We start from the raw sequence: 24756 nt of genomic DNA on the forward strand, positions 1-24756 counted from the left end.
CAGTAATTGTACTTTCTGTTGTCTTGCTTTCTCTTTTCTTCTTTCTTGACTTGACCCTTCCCCCCTACCTTTTGATTTGTTTTCTTTAACTTCATTTTGCACTATATTTTCTTTATTTGTAAAATTGAAAATTAATCTGTTTATTTGTATTTGCATGTATTTTTCTGTATGTTTAGTTGGCTCTTGCTGAATAAAGAGTTTAAAAAAAATAATAGATCTAAAAACAGAGCTATAAGTAAAAATTGGGTTTATGTACATCTCTGAATTAGGCCCATTATATATGTAGATGTCATCAGTATTCAGCTGTTGAAAAAAAGCAGGTAAGCAGGTGCAACGGTGTACTTAGGGGTCTGAGCTTTTGGCAAAGTAAGGGACTGGTGCTCCCCTCCCCCCCACCCATATTTTAAATGTGCACCAAAAAAAGGGGTATAATCTTATGGGAAAAGGGCGTGGCCACACAATAGTACCACCAATTAAAATTACACCACACTGTAGTGGCCTTTACTCACATTACACCTAATTGTGATGTGCTTTTTCCCCCACACACACTAGATGGACAACACTAGATGGACAATAGATCTCATCCAAAATCTTAATCGCAGACAAACCCCTTCCCTCATTCTGTCATTATATTGAAAACCTTGCAAATGTTTGGTATCAATTCTGAATTCTTAATCACTGTCTCTGCCCTATATTCTTCCCAAATTACGAGAGTCTTGACCAATGGTATTCTTTCAGATCCCTTCCCGCTTACTAACGGCAAGAGACATGGCTGCCTGCTCTCACCCCTCGTATTTTCTATGGTCATTGAACCGCTTGCTGCCATGATCAGACTATCTGATAAGGTGTGAGGAGTGGAAGCGGGTCCCCAGAATGTAAAAATCTCGTTGTTTGCGAATGATGTTCTGTTGATGCTCACACATCCTCTATCTTCCCTCCCTGCTTACACAGTAGTACCACTTATACACATTATGCCATAATTAGTGCCCCCAACACATTATACCACACAGTAGTAGTGCCACTTACAGCCGTTTCGGTGCCCCATGAGTACTTTCATCCAGGACTACTGATGCCAGAATAAGCACTCCCTATAAAGGTCCCCAATCAAGCACAAGTGTACTCACCTGCGTGGCGCCATCCCCACTGCGTCCGTCACTCCCGGAAGTCTCTGGCCGGAAGTGACATCGCGTCTCCATGGGAACAGCATCAACACAGTAGTACATGAACGAAAGTGACATAGCATCACCATAGAAACAACATACACACGTTAGTCACCGCCGGATAAGCGGAAGTGACAGAACGTAACTATAGCAACCGGTGCAGCAATATATACGAACCAATCGTTAGAAAAATAATGTCAAAAGGATATGTAACTACAGTGGCTTCCTATCAAAACAGTAATGTTAGAGTCTAATTGTCAGTAGCACCATGCTGTTAGGGACCCCATATACGGAGATACTCAAGCAAACTATATAGGATGAACAAATACAAAAATAGAAAAACACCATAGAAAAAGACACATAACATGACAATATCCAAAATACGTTGTCATTTACAAAAAACAACATTGGGCTTCATTAAGCCCTCCTGGAGCCACTGTTTTGAGTTTATCAATCCAGTAGCATTCCTTCTGTAACAACAGTTTATTGCGGTCACCGCCATGACGTAATGGAGCGATCTGATCGATCGGCATACAAAAAAAGTCACTGAGTGTGTGTTTATATATATATATATATATATATATATATACACACTGCTCAAAAAAATAAAGGGAACACTTAAACAACACATCCTAGATCTGAATGAATGAAATATTCTTATTAAATACTTTGGTCTTTACATAGTTGAATGTGCTGACAACAAAATCACACAAAAATGGAAATCAAATTTATTAACCCATGGAGGTCTGGATTTGGAGTCACACTCAAAATTAAAGTCGAAAAACACACTACAGGCTGATCCAACTTTGATGTAATGTCCTTAAAACAAGTCAAAATGAGGCTCAGTAGTGTGTGTGGCCTCCACGTGCCTGTATGACCTCCCTAGAACGCCTGGGCATGCTCCTGATGAGGTGGTGGATGGTCTCCTGAGGGATCTCCTCCCACACCTGGACTAAAGCATCCGCCAACTCCTGGACAGTCTGTGGTGCAACGTGGCATTGGTGGATGGAGCGAGACATGATGTCCCAGATGTGCTCAATTGGATTCAGGTCTGGGGAATGGGCGGGCCAGTCCATAGCATCAATGCCCTCATCTTGCAGGAACTGCTGACAAACTCCAGCCACATGAGGTCTAGCATTGTCTTGCATTAGGAGGAACTCAGGGTCAACCGCACCAGCATATGGTCTCACAAGGGGTTTGAGGCTCTCATCTCGGTACCTAATGGCAGTCAGGCTACCTCTGGTGAGCACATGGAGGGCTGTGCGCCCCCCCCAAAGAAATGCCACCCCCACACCATTACTGACCCACTGCCAAACCGGTCATGCTGGAGGATGTTGCAGGCAGCAGAACGTTCTCCTTGGCGTCTCCATACTCTGTCACGTCTGTCACATATGCTCAGTGAGAACCTGCTTTCATCTGTGAAGAGCACAGGGCACCAGTGGTGAATTTGCCAATCTTGGTGTTCTCTGGCAAATGCCAAACGTCCTGCACGGTGTTGGGCTGTAAGCACAACCCCCACCTGTGGACGTCGGGCCCTCATACCACCCTCATGGAGTCTGTTTCTGATCGTTTGAGTAGACACATGCACATTTGTGGCTTGCTGGAGGTCATTTTGCAGGGCTCTGGCAGTGCTCCTCCTGTTCCTCCTTGCACAAAGGCGGAGGTAGCGGTCCTGCTGCTAGGTTGTTGCACTCCTACGGCCTCCTCCACGTCTCCTGATGTACTGGCCTGTCTCCTGGTAGCGCCTCCATGCTCTGGACACTACACTGACAGACACAGCAAACCTTCTTGCCACAGCTCGCATTGATGTGCCATCCTGGATGAGCTGCACTACCTGAGCCACTTGTGAGGGTTGTAGACTCCGTCTCATGCTACCACTAGAGTGAAAGCACCGCCAGCTTTCAAAAGTGACCAAAACATCAGCCAGAAAGCATAGGAGCTGAGAAGTGGTCTGTGGTCACCACGTGCAGAACAACTCCTTTATTGGGGGTGTCTTGCTAATTGCCTATAATTTCCACCTGTTGTCTATTCCATTTGCACAACAGCATGTGAAATTGATTGTCAATCAGTGTTGCTTCCTAAGTGGACAGTTTGATTTCACAGAAGTGTGATTGACTTGGAGTTACATTGTGTTGTTTAAGTGTTCCCTTTATTTTTTTGAGCAGTGTATATATATATATATATATATATATATATATATATATATATATATATTTAGCACCAGCACTCCATAGAACGATAAATAGCTGCTCCCGGTGCCCTCACAAGGGGAAGTATAGCAGAGTAATGGTGCGGCACTCAGGATATTCAAAATAGAAGAACGACTCACAGCCAGCGTTTATCAAGGTTTCAATCTATTTCAAGATTATCTTCAGGATACCATAAACACATAAATGTACAACTTACCAGTATTTGTACCCATCACCAAGTGAAAGCAGGATGGCTGCTTGTGCCGGAGCCCCGGCGGTGTCCCGCACAAATGACGTCATTGCGCATTAATGCGACGCACATCCACCTTCATTGTGTATAATAACCATAGCAACCGGATTACTTCACAGTGCTAGAATAACAAAATACCAAAAACGACATATGTACCGTGTACTATATATTACACATTACATATAGATAAATGCATTGTAACAGTGATCAGAGGCACAGATAGATATCTAATTATAGATTAGCAACAAGTGAAAAACAAGATAACGTAAACATCTTGTTAAGGCCCCTGGGATGGACAACGTCCAATTGATGGATCTACTCATTTTCCCGTTTGATTAATAACGCATCCCGATCACAACACCAACACCAATAAAGAGTATTGGATCAAACAATTTATAAATTGCAACACATTATCAGTGATCTATCTCCTGGAATGCCCGTGCAAAATGAAGTACATTGGTAAAACTAAGAGGGCATTAAAACTTTGCATTCAAGAACACATCAGGAATATAAGGAACAAAGTACTAACACATGCAGTATCAAGACATTTCCATCAGTGCCACAACTCGGATCCAGAGGCATTAACATACAAAGGTATCCCTAGGAGACAGAGGAGGAGATCTCTCCAACCTCCTTTCTAGGAGGGAGATGTTCTGGATTTATGAACTGAACACCCTTCATCCAGACGGCTTCAACGAAGGATATGAGATAGCACCCTTCTTGTAATGTAAGCCACTTCCTTGTATCAGCTCCCTCCATCCTTCATTATGAACCAGATCACTGTCGCCTTATCAATATTACAGCCATACCACGCTGGGCATGCCCAATTCTGGACGATCTTGGAAGCGAAGCAGTGTTGGGCCTGGCCAGTACCTGGTTGGGAGACCCCCAGGGGAGACCAGGTGCTGTAATTAAAAAAGGACGTAATAGAGAACTCAATCCAGAACTATCTTTTCTAAAGTCCCCCCCCCCCTTTTTTTTTTTTCATTTCATCATTCCACACTTCGTCCTTTTTGATATTCTGATTTTTGTATAAGATACGTATACTGGGGGCGTGGCCTAGCAGTGGAGGAGTACAGCAGCGTTTTTACTGAGCTCCCCTGATTTCAGCCTCCTTAGGGGTTAATATAGGCTCTACGCTCCTGGAACAGCTCTCTCTGCCTCCCTGGGGACCCCCTGTGCCGGGCGCTGAGTGCTGCGGAGCCGGGGAACAGCTCGGCCTGTTCCCGCAGGTTGCGGCCTAGTCGCTCCCAGAAGCCGGGGCCTCGCGTGATTCAGGTACCCGCGATCGGAGCTCCATCGCGCGGTCGCGCCGCCAGGAAGCGGCGCGGGACCCCCTCTGACCAACAGCTCATCTTGCAGGCCCTACAAGCCTCCCCAGACCCCCCCCCCAGAGCGGACACAGGGGCTGCAGCCGGCCAGGAGGACATCTGGCTGCAGGAGTCTGCAGCAAGGCAGCCAGCCAGGAGACGTGGTGGCCATCTTGGATCTCCCTGCCAGCTTCAAGCAGGCTGAGGTAGTGTACCTGGGTGCTGTGGGAGGATCAGGCCTTCGGCTGGACCAAGTCTGGGATCCTTCCACCTCTGTATGACCCCTGACACCCCTGTGAGGGCCATTGTTTAGAAGATTGTGAACCCCTCCATTCCAGACCGACAGGATTTCCCTGTATCAGTATATTTCATGCAGGATCAGCACCATCTAGGGGTCTCTGGTCGCAACTACAAGCCTTTCCCTCAGTGTGTCTGATATATAATACGTACACTGTTGCAGGCTCCGAGTAGACGCAGGTTTATCCGGACCAACCGTGACACGCGGATGTGATGCCCCCATGGTAGATTGATGTATTCACACCACCACCGCTCTATATGTCTATAAATACTTAATGTGGCACTCTAGGAACGGGACAGTACTTGCAACATAGCACCATATCCGGGTCTGTTGTGCTCAACGTCCACAGATCTTCTTTTTCTCTGAGACGGAATGCCATCTAAACGTCAAAAAGATCCATCCGGGGTCCAAGTGGTGAGCTTCTTCAGGCAGTCGCCTTCATCACAAAAGTGGCAAGGGCAAGCCCGCGACCGATATGGCATCCAAACCACTTGCTGCAAATCATTCCTCTTCAGACCCATCTCCGTCGACTATGGTAATGGTGGCCGGGATGGGGGATGATGCCCCGTTGACGATTGGCTCCATGAAGCAGCTGTTAGCCTCCTTCAAATCGGACATTTCGCAAGAATTTAAACTGGCATTGCAAGGCTGCCAACAATCTGTCGACGCTGTAGGTCAACGAACTGACCATTTAGAACGCAAATTGGAAGAGGTGGTCAAATCCCACAATGACCTCATTTCTTTACATGAAGACCTGCAAGTAGAGGTAACGGCGCTACATAGTAAAGTTGGAGATCTCGAAGATAGATCGCAACGGAATAATCTGAAGATTAGGGGGATCCCGGAGTCCGTGGCTAATTCCGACCTAACAGAGTTTGTTACTGACCTCTTCACAAAACTGTTGCCAACAGTCCATCTCTCAGATTTCCTGCTGGACCGTATCCACCGCCTACCCAAGGCACGTTCGGCCCCGAAGGACGCACCCAGGGACACTCTCATGCGGTTCCATTATTACCATGTTAAAGAAAAGGTGCTCCACGCTGCGAGAGCTGCAGATGCCTCGAGCTCACTCTTGGGAGATCTTCAAGTCTTTGGGGACTTATCGGCGGCTACGCTAGCACTCCAGAGGTCCTTTACCCCAATCACAAGAGCTCTTCGGTAGGCAAATATCCAGTACCGCTGCGGTTTCCCCACACGTCTGATTGTCAGGCGAAATGGTAATACAAATATCATCTCCTCACCGTATGAGGGCTTCCGGGTTCTGGCTTCCTGGAACTTAGAGGCGATCTCCGATGGCCACCCAAGTATACCCAGAATCCACCAAGAGTGGTCCACTATACGTAAACCATCTTGATTATCGTTATCCCCTATGTTTATTGGCCCAGTTATTTTCTTTAGACGACCCGAGTTATTTCAGTCTTTCAAACAAGGACTTTATTTGGCGGACTGCAACACGTACTCTAATTGATACTATTGTTAGAGTAGATTCATGTTTCTGTTTTATATGTACTCCATTCTCTGGTTCGTCTGTCTGATAACTGTTCTCCATATTGCCATGGTTTGTTTTGTTTTTTCTGGTTGCAGTCAGTGGAGGATGGGCTATGTGTTTCACAGATATGTGTCTCCTCCGGTGTCCTGACCCAGAGTTGTTTCGATCGGGGGCGGAGCACCGGGGGATCCCAACTTCCATTGTACCTAGTCCCGTTCCTACCTTTTTTTTCTTTTGTCTTTTTAGAGTGGTGGTGGTGGCTGCAGATGCCACTTCCCCCAATGTGCCACCACTTTTGGTGGTCTAAGGGTGCACCTATACGGTGCATGGTTTGTCTCCTTTTTCTAGTCCCGCTTTTCTCTCTATTTGCCCTATCACCAGAGGCGGATTGGCCATAGGGTTTACAGGGAAGATTCCCGGTGGGCCGACGCACCCGCGGGGCCTGTTTTCTTTGAGGACATGTGGTTCTTTTTATAGACATAATGAATAAGATTCAAAATAATTTGCATATATGAAAATTACTTTGCCACTTAGCCTGTGATTGCAGATGATCTAGTGTATGCTCTGTCTGCCTGCTTAGCTGACATTTAAGATTGAGTGAATAGTGATTGGGATACGGTTGGTGTAATAAGCAAGAAAAGATATATTTCTAAAGAATGATATAGTTTCCTAAATTCTAAAGGTGTATCATATAATGTGCTCATAATATTTAATTTTATTTATTTTTAACATCCCCCTTGATGCTGGACATGCCCACTATCTGGAAAGTCTTGGGGGGAGGGTGCTGCTGCCATGGCCCATGGCTAGACCTTACACCTCTGGTGCTGCCCATGTAGGGCCACTAGTACAAATTTTTCCAGGGCCGCTTTTTGTTCCCAATCCGCCCCTGCCTATCACCCCCAGTTTTTTGTTCCTATTCTCAACTTATGGTTGTTACAAGACAGCACAAGGTAACAGGTTTTGGCATATGCTCCTCAGCATGCGGCCATTTATACACTCCCGCTTTAATAGCTTATTACTGGTCAGTGCCGAGTCGCGCTTTTTTTGTGTTTCCCAATGATTAATATACTTTCTCTAAATGTCAAGGGTCTGAACTCCCCTAATAAGCGAAAGTTAGCACTCTCCCACTTTGCTAAGTTGAAGGCCCACTTTGTAGCCCTACAGGAAACCCACTTCATGTCTCCTTCTCCTCCTACGTTTCATAATAATAAATTTCCGATATGTTACAGGGGTGGCTATTTTACTATCCCACTTCTGCAATTTTGTACTGACCAAACAACTCTCTGACTCCGATGGCAGGTATCTGATATTGATAGGCAAATTAGATGATAAACCCGTCACCTTAGCGGTAGTCTATGCCCCTAATTCCAAACAGATCCCCTTTCTTCGGAAGTTCTGTAACGTCCTCCAATCCTGCTTAACGGGATATTTGCTTCTTTTAGGAGACTTCAATATGGTACTAGATCCGACCCTAGATAAAACATCCAAGCACCGTTATCTGAAAGCGTTATCTAAATGTGATCATTCCGCAGCGTTTAGACATTTAACACACGAATACGAATTGTATGATGTCTGGAGAGCCAAAAACCCCACTGGTAGGGACTATACTTTCTATTCTCCGGTTCATGGATCATACTCCAGGATCAATCTGATGTTCTCGGATAAATGGACCCTCCAACAGATTAAAAAAGCTACTATCCTGCCGGTTGCATGGTCCGATCATTCCGCCCTATCCCTTAGATGGGATCCCTCTATGTTGGGTGCACCGCCCTTTCCATGGCGCCTCGGAGACCATCTTATTTCTAATAAAGAGGCCAAGACCTCCATGGCTCAAACGCTCGCCATGTACCTAGCCACTAATGACCCGGCCGACACATCTGTCTTCATGCACTGGTGTGCTCTCAATGTGGTCACTCGCGGGTCAGCGATTCAAGCGGCGGCCCGGTTGTGCAAGCAAAGGGCAGTCCACCAGAAGAATGTGGAGAACAGGCTGGCTAGTCTCGAGAATAAGCTTAAATCTACCCCTTCGGATAAATCCCTGTACCGAGAACTTATCAAGGTTAGAGAGGAGTGGAATGTCCTCGCGCTGGCGGAAGTTCAGAAAAATCTGTTTAGATTGAAACAACGGTTCTATGTCCAGGGAGATAGAGCAGGCAGACTGCTGGCCAGGAAACTGAGAGCTAAGACGGCGAGGGATCGGGTGAAGGTAATTAATAATCAGCATGGTACAAAAGTGACGGACCCGGTGGACATAGCATCTGCTTTTGCCACCTATTATGCGTCTCTGTATAACCTGAAAGACGATCCTTCGACTCCACAACCAACCCCTGCTGATATTAATCAATTTTTAGAGAATTTGTCCCTCCCACATATAGAATTATGGGACCTCCAATCCTTGTCACTCCCTTGGTCGGACAGTGAACTCTGGCGGGTTATTAAAGCCCTCCCTGTAGATAAAGTTCCGGGCCCGGATGGCTATATTAATAAGTTCTATACTCACTTCCAGGAGATGTTGATCCCTGTGTTACTTCAGGTGTTTAATGAAGCCTCCTCATTGGGGACTTTCCCGTCTGAAATGTTGGAGGCTGGGATTGTCACTTTCCCTAAACAGGGTAAGAACCCAATTTCGGTGGTCAACTACCGCCCAAAAGCCCTCCTGAACACCGATGTGAAGATTTATGCGAAGCTGATAGCTACTAGGTTAAATCCTCTGATCCCTACCTTGGTGACTAGTGATCAGGTTGGGTTTGTTCAGGGCAGGCAGGCCCCAGATAATACCAGGAGGATAATTGATGTGTTGGATGCCTCCTCCGCGTCCCCACGGCCGCTCCTTTTGCTTTCGCTGGATGCGGACAAGGCATTCGATAGACTTCACTGGGGATATCTCTTTGCGGTTCTTGGGAAGCTCGGAATAGGGGGCAGGGCTCTTTCCTCTATAGCAGCGCTTTACTCGAACCCAACGGCTAGAGTTTTCGTGAACGCCGTCCTCTCTTCTGCATTCCAAATCACCAACGGCACCCGTCAGGGCTGCCCATTATCCCCGTTAGTCTTTGCGCTAGCGATTGAGCCCCTGGAGGAAGCAATTCGATCTAACAGCTCAGTGCAAGGCCCGGTCGTACATGGCCATGAGTACAAGATTAGCCTATTCGCCGATGACGTTCTCCTCACTCTGATACAGCCAGACTCATCACTTCGGCAATTACAGCTGACGTTGGAGGTGTCTTCCTTGGTCTCATATTATAAGTTGAATACCTCCAATACGGAGGCATTACCGATTAAGATACGTATACTGCTTTCTAAATCTGTCCTACTACTTAGGATATTCAAGTTTCTAGGCCTGGATACTGATTCTAATTTTATTCTCTGTATATACGGATACTTATGAGCTCTTGTCCATGATTCCACACTACTATTACAATCATACCACCCTGAGGATGGCCAATACCGTCTGATCTTGGAAGCTAAGCGAGGTTGGGCCCGGCCAGTACAAGATGGGAGACCTCCTTGTAAGATAGGGTGTTGTAAATCTAAAGATGTTGGGAGAAAATTGGAGGAATGCTCTAACAATTATATGTATATACATATTTGTCCTTTGAACTTTGGTCTCTCTCACTCTTCTTCTTTCTTTTGTTTCTGGTATCCTCCCACTCCTGTTAAAGGTTTTATTATATACCATATGCATATTTTTTGGATTCACACCCCAATGAGGAGTATAAACTATGGTCCAACATTTCTTTCATCGTTTTTTTTTCTCTCATTTCTTTTTAGTGATCACTATCACTTCAGAATTACCCTAAAAACTGTACTAAAAATCGGTATACTTAATATACACGTCTTTTTCATATATACATTTTACATGTTTGGCATTTTCGCTATATCAATATAAGGCTTCATATTATTACATATTAACATTAATAGTATAGAAAAGCAAAGACATTGGTATGATGCAGTGCATCTGATGAACCTTCATAATTATATGCAAACTGCGTTAATATGACTCCTGACCCCACCTTTTTATTATTTTTGTTGCATATTTAAAACTCGTCATGGAGCTGGACAAATATTTGGCAAAGGACTAAATCCAAATGAAAATTAGCCATCGGGAAACCTCTTTTAGATCGTTTATTTGGACTCCGAAAACATGGCCGCCGCAAACACAGATTACTGAGGACTTTGTTCAAATAGAAAATGGCCGCCGGAGGACTCCGTTTTCATCAATACTAGTACAGAGATTGCAGGAACTTGTCCACCGCATCAAAGACAATTGTTCACAGCGTGAGCACGTTCCGCCACACAGAGCCGGCACATGCACACTTTGGAAAGAAGGACACTGGATGTGGGGCGGATGTGATGTCACACACTGCCCGGACAGGAAGTCTGCGGCTCCGTGATTTATTTATGATTTATAAACGCTGTATTGCACTTTTTAGATTATGATTCTAACATTTGATATCTCTATTAATATAGCCATAATAGATTTGTAGTATATTTGTACTTTGGCTATTTATGATCACTTTAACTAATTAATTACAGGAAGTGATGTCGACATCACTTCCCTCTTAGGATGAGTATATATATATATGGTCTGTCTCTAGTCTCAAATCACCCCTTGATAAAGTCCATATGGGACGAAACGCATTGGGTGCTGCTTTGATCTAACCTCAATCACTAAAAGTTAAGATACTTCACTCCTCTTTTCTTTGAACTTTTTTACTCCTGTATATTTTACGTCCTATGTACTTTTTATATGCTTTCCAGTTTTTTATGCGTTTTTTTATACGTATTACCCTTGTGTATGTCATTTTATTATACTAGTTTTTACCTTTTAATACTTGGTTTTGTTTAGTGCTATATATTGTAATAAATTTGTTTATACTTTTTTATATAACTGCCTAGCCCTGCAATTGGTTGACACCAGTGGTTGCTTTTACTACTTTCCGTTTACAAATAAATATATATATATATATATATATATATAGAACTAAGAAATTCTCATGGGAGCTAGACCACCTCAGATGTCACATACAAATGTGTTTTATTTTTAAAATTTAACAGTAAAAACTGTAACCATATAAAAATGTCAATAAAACATACACATAACTTCGTATTACGAATGTACAGTATAGACAGATATTTATCTTGATGAATTTTGTATTGGTGATATCCACAATTGAATCCAATATCAATTCTTCCAATAAAGCGTTCAGATGTATGTTCAAATCACAAATGCGTGAAAGCCCAACGCGTTTCGTCCATACAGGACTTCATCAGGGGACGTAATCTGAGTGGTAGTTAGAAAGAGGGTGATAAACTATATGCTAATTACATTTATCACACTCTTACTAGATTTCAATTCTCTACTTACATACCAATGAGATCAAAGTTTGTAAGATTCAATATCCCATCCAGCTTTTGCCGTGGGTATGTGCAATATTCTCAAAGATAGGAGATCTAGAAATGTCACCGTTAGAATTGATATTAGATTAAAGTGACCATATATATGTGAAATAGGACTTAAAAACAAAATCAAGGAGGGAGGAACAAACATAATCGAGTAAATGGAGGAATAGATGCAATAAAATCTCTACCGATGGCTATAATAATCACTTAATTGATCACAATTGAGTGAAACTATATATTACTCATTATCCAAAAACAGAGGTGATGGTAAATATATATATTCCATTATAACATAGATAATCAAATAAAACTACTCACATTCCAACATTCGTGTCTATCATAAAAAATTCACCAATATGTATAAAAAGAAGAAAAATTGCTGTGACAGTAACCTATGAATTGAAAATATAAACAATAATATGTAAATATGTTGAGGATAAGTAATCTTTACCAGTGTTAATTACAAACAGCAGATTCTTTCTTACATTGTATATAATAAAACCTAACCATATACAACATTCATTTTGCAGATGAGATAAATCCAAATTGTTCTTATATATACAATACCATTGCACTCTTTATGAGGGACCATGTTGAACTTAATAGCTGATCAATAATCATATTTTTGTATATATTCCTGGTTGTTAATAATCCCAGATAGTGTCATTATATAATGCCCATTTTTGGTATTAGGAAATGGCAGATTTCAACAGCCATTATAAATCAGCACAATGTCTTAGCATGCCTTATTGTAAAATTACAGCTCTAATATTTATTTCTCATTATACTGCAATGCATTAATATTTACAAATCCTAAATAGTTGAATTAATCTAATTTATGGAAATTATTGCTATATAAAATTGACACTAAAAAATCTGAGACTACAGCCGTATTGATTTATAATAAGGGAACGTTTTAGGCTCACCTTTTTAGTTGTAAATTGACCAATCCAATTCTGAATGAGTATATAATAATAGACTCAAAATGGATCAATACCCTGGAAAAGAAATTAATCCATAAATATGGGTTTCCTTTCCAATAATATCAATAAGTCTATTATTAGTAATATTTACCTTAGTGTTCTCTCAGGACTCTTATTCACAGCTATAATTCTGAGTGGGAACTGGGGCTGATATTTATACCTCCTCCCAAATGACCTCATTTCCTGTTTGGTACTTAGTTATTTTTACTTAATTTTAATGTTCTTTTCTAGTATTAAGTCCATTTGCAGCAGTGATAATGTTAGCCAATATGCCCGCTTCCTTAAGACTTAAAAAACAAGTGAAATAAACTGGTATATTCTTACAATAATAGTTTTGAACGCTTTTGCGTTCCATCGTCGCTGGCGGCGTGCGTTCCACAGCCGCTACTTCCGGTTCCGGCGTGCGTTCCATGAACGCTACTTCCGGCTTCCGGCGTGCGTTCCACACACGCTATTTCTAATTCTGGCGTGCGTTTCAGCTGCTGCTATTTCCGATTTTAGTTGTGACACCATGCATAGTCCTTACTTAGTAACGTCCATCATGTCTATCATTAACTACTTTCTTATTCTATTTAGCCAATACTACATGCAATCCATTTAATTAATTTGTGACTTATTGATCAAAAAATGTTTATTAGTGATATTATCACTATTGATCAATCCTATTTAACTTAAGGATAATATATTATATAAGGGGACCAATAAATAAATGAAGTCCTTCTTTGGTGTGTTCCCTAATCCGTAATTAATTAAATCTTTCAGTGATAATAATATTAATTAAGTGATGTGTGTTATTAAATTATGTTGTTAATTAATCTATATTCCCTTAAATTATATTATATTTTAATCTGCCCCCATTAATGTGCTCTGTGATTTAATCTAACCTAAATAGACTGTACGTATTTAGCTAATTAGCTGTGTGGCCATTAATAAAGCAGTTCAGATCAACATGATCCCCCATTTACAATTGTTACAAGTTAACAACACAAAATCTCAATATATCCCACTTTAACCTTCAACCTGTAATAAGACAACATATCGCAAGAAGACCTCAATTAAGTGGTTATAATGTAGGATTAAACAACTTGGGTATAATTGTCCATTATACAAAAATATGATTATTGATCAGCTATTAAGTTCAACATGGTCCCTCATAAAGAGTGCAATGGTATTGTATATATAAGAACAATTTGGATTTATCTCATCTGCAAAATTAATGTTGTATATGGTTAGGTTTTATTATATACAATGTAAGAAAGAATCTGCTGTTTGTAATTAATACTGGTAAAGATTACTTATCCTCAACATATTTACATATTATTGTTTATATTTTCAATTCATAGGTTACTGTCACAGCAATTTTTCTTCTTTTTATACATATTGGTGAATTTTTTTATGATAGACACGAATGTTGGAATGTGAGTAGTTTTGTTTGATTATCTATGTTATAATGGAATATATATATTTACCATCACCTCTGTTTTTGGATAATGAGTAATATATAGTTTCACTCAATTGTGATCAATTAAGTGATTATTATAGCCATCGGTAGAGATTTTATTGCATCTATTCCTCCATTTACTCGATTATGTTTGTTCCTCCCTCCTTGATTTTGTTTTTAAGTCCTATTTCACATATATATGGTCACTTTAATCTAATATCAATTCTAACGGTGACATTTCTAGATCTCCTATCTTTGAGAATATTGCACATACCCACGGCAAAAGCTGGATGGGATATTGAATCTTACAAACTTTGATCTCATTGGTATGTAAGTAGAGAATTGAAATCTAGTAAGATTGTGATAAATGTAATTAGCATATAGTTTATCACCCTCTTTCTAACTACCACTCAGATTACGTCCCCTGATGAAGTCCTGTATGGACGAAACGCGTTGGGCTTTCACGCATTTGTGATTTGAACATACATCTGAACGCTTTATTGGAAGAATTGATATTGGATTCAATTGTGGATATCACCAATACAAAATTCATCAAGATAAATATCTGTCTATACTGTACATTCGTAATACGAAGTTATGTGTATGTTTTATTGACATTTTTATATGGTTACAGTTTTTACTGTTAAATTTTAAAAATAAAACACATTTGTATGTGACATCTGAGGTGGTCTAGCTCCCATGAGAATTTCTTAGTTCTATTCCTAATTTTGTGCCTTGTCTGACAGGAGGCATTTCTCAGTGGTACGAGCTTTATGGTCTATTAGCGCAAAAAAAAGGGGTACTTTATCTTTTGGTGTATATATATATATATATATATATATATATATATATATTTTATATAAAAGTTTTTTTAAAATAAAACGTTTAATTTCATAAGTTTAAATACTGTAGTTACCCAAACTACAATGATAATTATGATGTCTCCATTAGGCATTCTGACCAAGTGGTAGCCCAGAAGTCCTTCTATCGCAAATGACAGCTCTTATTGGGAGAGTGGTCTTTTGTGCGTAACAGTCGATCTGGCCCATGGAGTACAATGAGAAAATTCCTGGTGGGCTCTACTGTCCGAAGGCCCCACCACTACCTCTAATGTCAGGTTCCAGACAGAGCACTTGTATTATACATTGTTAGTCTATTAGAGGGTCAGATACATAGTCTTTAATGGCTGTTCAAGCCTCTGTGTGCACTGGTCTCACCCCTTCTGGTAACTGGTCACACCTTAATCATGGGACCTTTCCACCAGAGGGCCATTCATGCACCAGTCCGACACTGTTTCTAGGTATATACCAGCATTATTAAGCCCACTATATACCAAGTGGTGGAATGTATCGCATTGTGGATACAATGCTTAGTACACTCCAACTTAAATATTGTCTCTTTCTGCAATAAGGGATGGCTGGCAAGTGAAAGTAGGGTTATCACCATGAGATATCCTCTACCACATTTTTTTATTTATATTTTCCAATAAATGAAAAAAAAAAAGAATTTACTTACCGATAATTCTATTTCTCGTAGTCCGTAGTGGATGCTGGGGACTCCGTAAGGACCATGGGGAATAGCGGCTCCGCAGGAGACTGGGCACATCTAAAGAAAGCTTTAGGACTATCTGGTGTGCACTGGCTCCTCCCCCTATGACCCTCCTCCAAGCCTCAGTTAGGATACTGTGCCCGGACGAGCGTACACAATAAGGAAGGATTTTGAATCCCGGGTAAGACTCATACCAGCCACACCAATCACACTGTACAACTTGTGATCTGAACCCAGTTAACAGCATGATAACAGAGGAGCCTCTAAAAAAGATGGCTCACTACAGCAATAACCCGATTTTTTGGTAACAATAACTATGTACCAGTATTGCAGACAATCCGCACTTGGGATGGGCGCCCAGCATCCACTACGGACTACGAGAAATAGAATTATCGGTAAGTAAATTCTTATTTTCTCTAACGTCCTAAGTGGATGCTGGGGACTCCGTAAGGACCATGGGGATTATACCAAAGCTCCCAAACGGGCGGGAGAGTGCGGATGACTCTGCAGCACCAAATGAGAGAACTCCAGGTCCTCCTCAGCCAGGGTATCAATTTTGTAGAATTTTACAAACGTATTTGCTCCTGACCAAGTAGCTGCTCGGCAAAGTTGTAAAGCCGAGACCCCTCGGGCAGCCGCCCAAGATGAGCCCACCTTCCTTGTGGAGTGGGCATTTACAGATTTTTGGCTGTGGCAGGCCTGCCACAGAATGTGCAAGCTGAATTGTACTACAAATCCAACGAGCAATAGTCTGCTTAGAAGCAGGAGCACCCAGCTTGTTGGGTGCATACAGGATAAACAGCGAGTCAGTTTTCCTGACTCCAGCCGTCCTGGAAACATATATTTTCAGGGCCCTGACAACGTCTAGCAACTTGGAGTCCTCCAAGTCCCTAGTAGCCACAGGCACCACAATAGGTTGGTTCAGGTGAAACGCTGAAACCACCTTAGGGAGAAACTGAGGACGAGTCCTCAATTCCGCCCTGTCCGAATGGAAAATCAGATAAGGGCTTTTACAGGAGAAAGCCGCCAATTCTGACACGCGCCTGGCCCAGGCCAGGGCCAACAGCATGACCACTTTCCATGTGAGATATTTTAACTCCACAGATTTAAGTGGTTCAAACCAATGTGACTTTTGGAACCCAAAAACTACATTGAGATCCCAAAGTGCCACTGAAGGCACAAAAGGAGGCTGTATATGCAGTAACCCTTTTACAAACGTCTGAACTTCAGGGACTGAAGCTAGTTCTTTTTGGAAGAAAATTGACAGGGCCGAAATTTTAACCTTAATGGACCCCAATTTCAGGCCCATAGACACTCCTGTTTGCAGGAAATGTAGGAATCGACCCAGTTGAATTTCCTCCGTCGGGCCTTACTGGCCTCGCACCATGCAACATATTTTCGCCAAATGCGGTGATAATGTTTTGCGGTTACATCCTTCCTGGCTTTGATCAGGATAGGGATGACTTCATCCGGAATGCCTTTTTTCCTTCAGGATCCGGCGTTCAACCGCCATGCCGTCAAACGCAGCCGCGGTAAGTCTTGGAACAGACAGGGTCCTTGCTGGAGCAGGTCCCTTCTTAGAGGTAGAGGCCACGGATCCTCCGTGAGCATCTCTTGAAGTTCCGGTTACCAAGTCCTTCTTGGCCCATCCGGAGCCATGAATATAGTGCTTACTCCTCTCCATCTTATCAATCTCCGTACCTTGGGTATGAGAGGCAGAGGAGGGAACACATACACTGACTGGTACACCCACGGTGTTACCAGAGCGTCTACAGCTATTGCCTGAGGGTCCCTTGACCTGGCGCAATACCTGTCGAGTTTTTCCCAACGGTTTATAATCATGTGGAAGACTTCTGGGTGAAGTCTCCACTCTCCCGGGTGGAGGTCGTGCTGAGGAAGTCTGCTTCCCAGTTGTCCACTCCCGGAATGAATACTGCTGACAGTGCTATCACATGATTTTCCGCCCAGCGAAGAATCCTTGCAGCTTCTGCCATTGCCCTCCTGCTTCTTGTGCCACCCTGTCTGTTTACGTGGGTGACTGCCGTGATGTTGTCCAACTGGATCAACACCGGCTGACCTTGAAGCAGAGGTCTTGCTAAGCTTAGAGCATTGTAAATGGCCCTTAGCTTCAGCATATTTATGTGAAGTGATGTCTCCAGGCTTGACCATAAGCCCTGGATATTCCTTCCCTGTGTGACTGCTCCCCAGCCTCGCAGGCTGGCATTCGTGGTCATCAGGACCCAGTCCTGAATGCCGAATCTGCGGCCCTCTAGAAGATGAGCACTCTGCAACCACCACAGGAGGGACACCCTTGTCATTGGTGACAGGGTTATCCGCTGATGCATCTGAAGATGCGACCCGGACCATTTGTCCAGCAGGTCCCACTGGAAAGTTCTTGCGTGGAATCTGCCGAATGGGATTGCTTCGTAGGAAGCCACCATTTTACCCAGAACCCTTGTGTACTGAGACTTGGCTCGGTTTTAGGAGGTTCCTGACTAGCTCGGATAACTCCCTGGCTTTCTCCTCCGGGAGAAACACCTTTTTCTGGACTGTGTCCAGGATCATCCCTAGGAACAGAAGACAAGTCGTCGGAACCAGCTGCGATTTTGGAATATTGAGAATCCAATCGTGCTGCCGCAACACTACCTGAGATAGTGCTACACCGACCTCCAACTGTTCCCTGGATCTTACCCTTATCAGGGAATCGTCCAAGTAAGGGATAACTAAAATTCCCTTCCTTCGAAGGAATATCATCATTTCGGCCATTACCTTGGTAAAGACCCGGGGTGCCGTGGACCATCCATACGGCAGCGTCTGAACTGATAGTGACAGTTCTGTACCATAAACCTGAGGTACCCTTGGTGAGAAGGGTAAATTTTGACATGAAGGTAAGCATCCTTGATGTCCCGAGACATCATGTAGTCCCCTTCTTCCAGGTTCGCAATCACTGCTCTGAGTGACTCAATCTTGAATTTGAACCTCTGTATGTAAGTGTTCAAAGATTTTAGATTTAGAATCGGTCTCACCGAGCCGTCCGGCTTCGGTACCACAACAGTGTGGAATAATACCCCGTTCCCTGTTGCAGGAGGGGTACCTTGATTATCACCTGCTGGGAATACAGCTTGTGAATGGCTTCCAAAACTGTCTCCCTGTCAGAAGGAGACATCGGTAAAGCCGACTTTAGGAAACGGCGAGGGGGAGACGTCTCGAATTCTAATTTGTACCCCTGAGATATCACCTGAAGGATCCAGGGGTCTACTTGCGAGTGAGCCCACTGCGCGCTGAAATTCATTGAGACGGGCCCACCACCGTGCCTGATTCTGCTTGTAAAGCCCCAGCGTCATACTGAGGGCTTGGCAGAGGCGGGAGAGGGTTTCTGTTCCTGGGAACTGGCTGATTTCTGCAGCCTTTTTCCTCTCCCTCTGTCACGGGGCAGAAATGAGGAACCTTTTGCCCGCTTGTCCACGAAAAGACTGCGCCTGATAATACGGCGTCTTCTCATGTTGAGAGGCGACCTGGGGTACAAACGTGGATTTCCCAGCTGTTGCCGTGGCCACCAGGTCTGAAAGACCGACCCCAAATAACTCCTCCCCTTACTAAGGCAATACTTCCAAATGCCGTTTGGAATACCCATCACCTGACCACTGACGTGTCCATAACCCTCTACTGGTAGAAATGGACAACGCACTTAGACTTGATGCCAGTCGGCAAATATTCCGCTGTGCATCACGCATATATAGAAATGCATCTTTTAAATGCTCTATAGGCAAAAATATACTGTCCCTATCTAGGGTATCAATATTTTCAGTCAGGGAATCCGACCACGCCAACCCAGCACTGCACATCCAGGCTGAAGCGATTGCTGGTCGCAGTATAACACCAGTATGTGTGTAAATACCTTTTAGGATACCCTCCTGCTTTCTATCAGCAGGATCCTTAAGGGCGGCCATCTCAGGCGAAGGTAGAGCCCTTACAAGTGTGTGAGCTCTTTATCCCCCCTAGGGGGTGTTTCCCAACGCACCCTAACCTCTGGCAGGAAAGGATATAATGCCAATAACATTTTAGAAATTATCAGTTGTTATCGGGGGAAACCCACGCATCATCACACACCTCATTTAATTTCTCAGATTCAGGAAAACTACAGGTAGTTTTTCCTCACCGAACATAATACCCCTTTTTGGTGGTACTCGTATTATCAGAAATGTGTAAAACATTTTTCATTGCCTCAATCATGTAACGTGTGGCCCTACTGGAAGTCACATTTGTCTCTTCACCGTCGACACTGGAGTCAGTATCCGTGTCGGCGTCTATATCTGCCATCTGAGGTAACGGGCGCTTTAGAGCCCCTGACGGCCTATGAGACGTCTGGACAGGCACAAGCTGAGTAGCCGGCTGTCTCATGTCAACCACTGTCTTTTATACAGAGCTGACACTGTCACGTAATTCCTTCCAACAGTTCATCCACTCAGGTGTCGACCCCCTAGGGGGTGACATCACTATTACAGGCAATCTGCTCCGTCTCCACATCATTTTTCTCCTCATACATGTCGACACAAACGTACCGACATACAGCACACACACAGGGAATGCTCTGATAGAGGACAGGACCCCACTAGCCCTTTGGGGAGACAGAGGGAGAGTTTGCCAGCACACACCAGAGCGCTATATATATACAGGGATAACCTTATATAAGTGTTTTTCCCCTTATAGCTGCTGTATCTTTAATACTGCGCGTAATTAGTGCCCCCCCTCTCTTTTTTAACCCTTTCTGTAGTGTAGTGACTGCAGGGGAGAGCCAGGGGAGCTTCCCTCCAACGGAGCTGTGAGGGAAAATGGCGCCAGTGTGCTGAGGAGATAGGCTCCGCCCCTTTTTCGCGGACTTTTCTCCTGCTTTTTTATGGATTCTGGCAGGGGTTAAAATTCATCCATATAGCCCTGGGGGCTATATGTGATGTATTTTCGCCAGCCAAGGTGTTTTTATTGCTGCTCAGGGCGCCCCCCCCCCCTAGCGCCCTGCACCCTCAGTGACCGAAGTGTGAAGTGTGCTGAGGAGCAATGGCGCACAGCTGCAGTGCTGTGCGCTACCTTGGTGAAGACAGGATGTCTTCTGCCGCCGATTTTCCGGACCTCTTCTTGCTTCTGGCTCTGTAAGGGGGCCGGCGGCGCGGCTCTGGGACCCATCCATGGCTGGGCCTGTGATCGTCCCTCTGGAGCTAATGTCCAGTAGCCTAAGAAGCCCAATCCACTCTGCACGCAGGTGAGTTCGCTTCTTCTCCCCTTAGTCCCTCGATGCAGTGAGCCTGTTGCCAGCAGGTCTCACTGAAAATAAAAAACCTAAACTAAAACTTTCACTAAGAAGCTCAGGAGAGCCCCTAGTGTGCACCCTTCTCGTTCAGGCACAGAGATCTAACTGAGGCTTGGAGGAGGGTCATAGGGGGAGGAGCCAGTGCACACCAGATAGTCCTAAAGCTTTCTTTAGATGTGCCCAGTCTCCTGCGGAGCCGCTATTCCCCATGGTCCTTACGGAGTCCCCAGCATCCACTTAGGACGTTAGAGAAATATATTTAGCAATTTCTTCAATGCTACGCAATCAGCTATGAAAAGTCCCCCTGCCCAAGATGTAGTGAATGATTGCTATCAGTGCTGAACGTGTCCCCCTGGCATGCTTTAGCATTTTGGATTACTGTGGTGAGTGACTTTAGGGTAGGTTCCTATGAATACAAAGAACAATCAATTATTTTTGGGATATTAAGCACAGGGTGTAACTGCACATGAAATAAAGTTGTGATTTCATTAAAACCCACTGAAAGTTAAAAAACAGCTTAGAACTGATGTTCAGTATATGCTTTTAGTTTTCTTACAGTCAAATGAAATTAAATAAGCACAAGGTTGTTTTCAAAAATGTTTTCCAAAAATAGCCCTTAAGTAGCCCTAGGAGATATTTTTTTCAAATGTCCTGTGGTTTTGACACAATCAGATTATGGGGGTAATTCCAAGTTGATAGCAGCAGGATTTTTTTTAGCAGTTGGGCAAAACCATGTGCACTGCAGGGGAGGCAGATTTAACATGTGCAGAGAGAGTTAGATTTGGGTGTGGTGTGTTCAATCTGCAATCTAATTTGCAGTGTAAAAATAAAGCAGCCAGTATTTACCCTGCACAGAAACAAAATAACCCACCCAAATCTAACTCTCTCTGCACGTTATATCTGCCTCCCCTGCAATGCACATGGTTTTGCCCAACTGCTAAAAAAAATCCTGTTGCGATCAACTTGGAATTACCCCCAATCTCTCTGCTGCAGGGAGATGATAGTAGCACATAATGCAGCACAACTCAGAGGCAGTAGTAAGCACTATGGAACACTCCTACCCCCCAATAACGCAATAGAAAAGTTGTTGAACAATCATAAGATAGCCATAACCATGACTGATCGGGTAGCTGTTCTCTTGAACAGGTGTGTATATGGATGTGAATGACTGAATCTATAAGATCTTGCTTTTTGGTGCTTGGAACAAACAGCATGGTCAGACAGATCACCATTAATGCAGTCAGTTGAAGGCAATATACAAGTCCAATTTTATTTATCATCCATCCCATATGACTTCATATGGTTCCATATATCACGTTAATTGAGACTGGCTCCTTTTTGGGTATATACACACTGCAATTTCTAGGCAGCAGAAAGCTAAAGAAGTGTCACTAGCTGATTGAAAATACAGAGATAATGCAGTGCCTTCCATATCATATTGAGAGCATAGCAGAGCCTGTCATATAATGCATAGAGCATTGCAGCGCCTGTCATATAATGCAGAGTATTGCAGTGCCTATCATATAATACAGAGAGTGTTGCAATGCCTGTCATATTATGCAGAGAAGGTTGCAGTGCCTGTCAGATAATACAGATCAAGGCAATGTCTGCCATATAATGCAGAGAGTGACATAGTGACTACTAGATAATGCAGAGATCATTGCTGTGACTACTAGATAATACAGACAGCAATACAGTGACTGCTAGATAATGCGGAGAATATCACAGTGACCACTAGATAATGCAGAGAGCATTTCTGTGACCACTAGATAATGCAGAGAGCATTTCTGTGACCGCTAGATAATGCAGAGACCGTCAGTGACTGACATATGACAAAGGTAATATGAATACACTCCAAACAGCCCAGGCATGCGCAGATAGGACTCTGGGTCATAAACCCGGAAGTCCATTCATCGTAAAGGACAGTTCTTACTGCAAAAGCTGTGCTTTGTGATTTCAAGCATACACCGTTCATAAATGACGTTATGCTTGAAAAGAGTGGCTAAACTGCTAAACTTGATGCATCCCACCCTTAGCTTTGTACCTGATTGTTAGTCTACATGTCATTTAAAAGTGTCTCCTAATGTCCTATCACTATCTATCTATCTATCTATCTATCTATCTATCTATCTATCTATCTATCTATTTTTAATAAGAAAGCTTTTTTTTTTTTTTCTGTGGACACCCAAGGCAATTTCTGTCCTGATAAGGCATTAGCAATCCATGAAAAATAGACTTTCCCACGCTTTGTATGTGGAAGCACTTGACTAGGTGAAAGTTACTGTGTGCTGAGGCATCAAAATGCTGGTTCAGCAAAGCGTAGGCAGGTACGGGAAGCTCGCTGTAGCTTGCTGTGGCCACTGCGGTCAGCTAGTGGACACATACAGCCTCCTCTCCTCCCACCCCCCCCCCCTCCCCAGTACACAGGAGAGGGTGGGAAAGATGCTGTGGGGGCTGTCTGGAGACTTTGTGGGAACCTATGGTTGGGGGCCCCTAAAAAATGGGTGTACTGGTCCCCGTGATTTCTGTTGTAGGCCCTGTGGGGGGCTGTTTTGTGCACCGGGTGATAGATGTCACTAGGAAGGTCGCTTTGATAGACAGAAGCCCTAAGTCCTGCAAAAACTTCCATGATGTGAGCTACACCTTATACCTTTGTTTATGGTTTTTGGATGCCTAATACATTGGGGGTTATTCCAAGTTGATCGCAGCAGGATTTTTGATAGCAATTGGGCAAAACCATGTGCACTGCAGGGGAGGCAGATATAACATGTGCAGAAAGAGTTAGATTTGGGAGGGTTATTTTATTTCTGTGTAGGGTAAATACTGGCTGCTTTATTTTTACACTGCAAATTAGATTGCAGATTGAACACGCCACACCCAAATCTAACTCTCTCTGCACATGTTAAATCTGCCTCCCCTGCAGTGCACATGGTTTTGCCCAATTGCTATCAAAAATCCTGCTGCGATCAACTTGGAATTACCCTCATTGTTCATGTTGGAAAACGTTATTGAAGAAAACTAAAATATTTATAGAGCTTTGCCTGTGTGAAAGAAATTACTTTACATCATGATCACCCTTTATGAATACACAAAGACTAGACATGGGACACAGTTATTACATTTAAATAACTGCAAAACAAAATCATCAGTTATTATCTGCTTGCAACATCCAGTTACATGTTTAAAATGGATTAATCTGATTACAAAATCTTACTTAAAATGTGATTTAACCATGTGTATTGAAACTAATTTAATTATTGGAAAATGTAAAAGTTCTACTCATAATAATAAGCAGCGGGCATTTTTCGGGTTTTGGTTTTGGATTCGGACGCGTTTTGGCAAAACCTCCCTTAAGAATTTTTGTCGGATTCAGGTGCGTTTTG

At 43.3% G+C, this 24756-nt stretch overlaps 1 pseudogene; it reads left to right on the forward strand.

Moving 5' to 3' along the window:
• Window positions 1-4394: 4394 nt before the first annotated feature.
• On the forward strand, window positions 4395-4513 carry LOC134912466 (5S ribosomal RNA; annotated as a pseudogene).
• The last annotated feature ends 20243 nt before the right edge of the window (window positions 4514-24756 follow it).

Source organism: Pseudophryne corroboree, chromosome 4 (genome assembly GCF_028390025.1).
Source record: "Pseudophryne corroboree isolate aPseCor3 chromosome 4, aPseCor3.hap2, whole genome shotgun sequence".
Classification (NCBI taxonomy): domain Eukaryota; kingdom Metazoa; phylum Chordata; class Amphibia; order Anura; family Myobatrachidae; genus Pseudophryne; species Pseudophryne corroboree.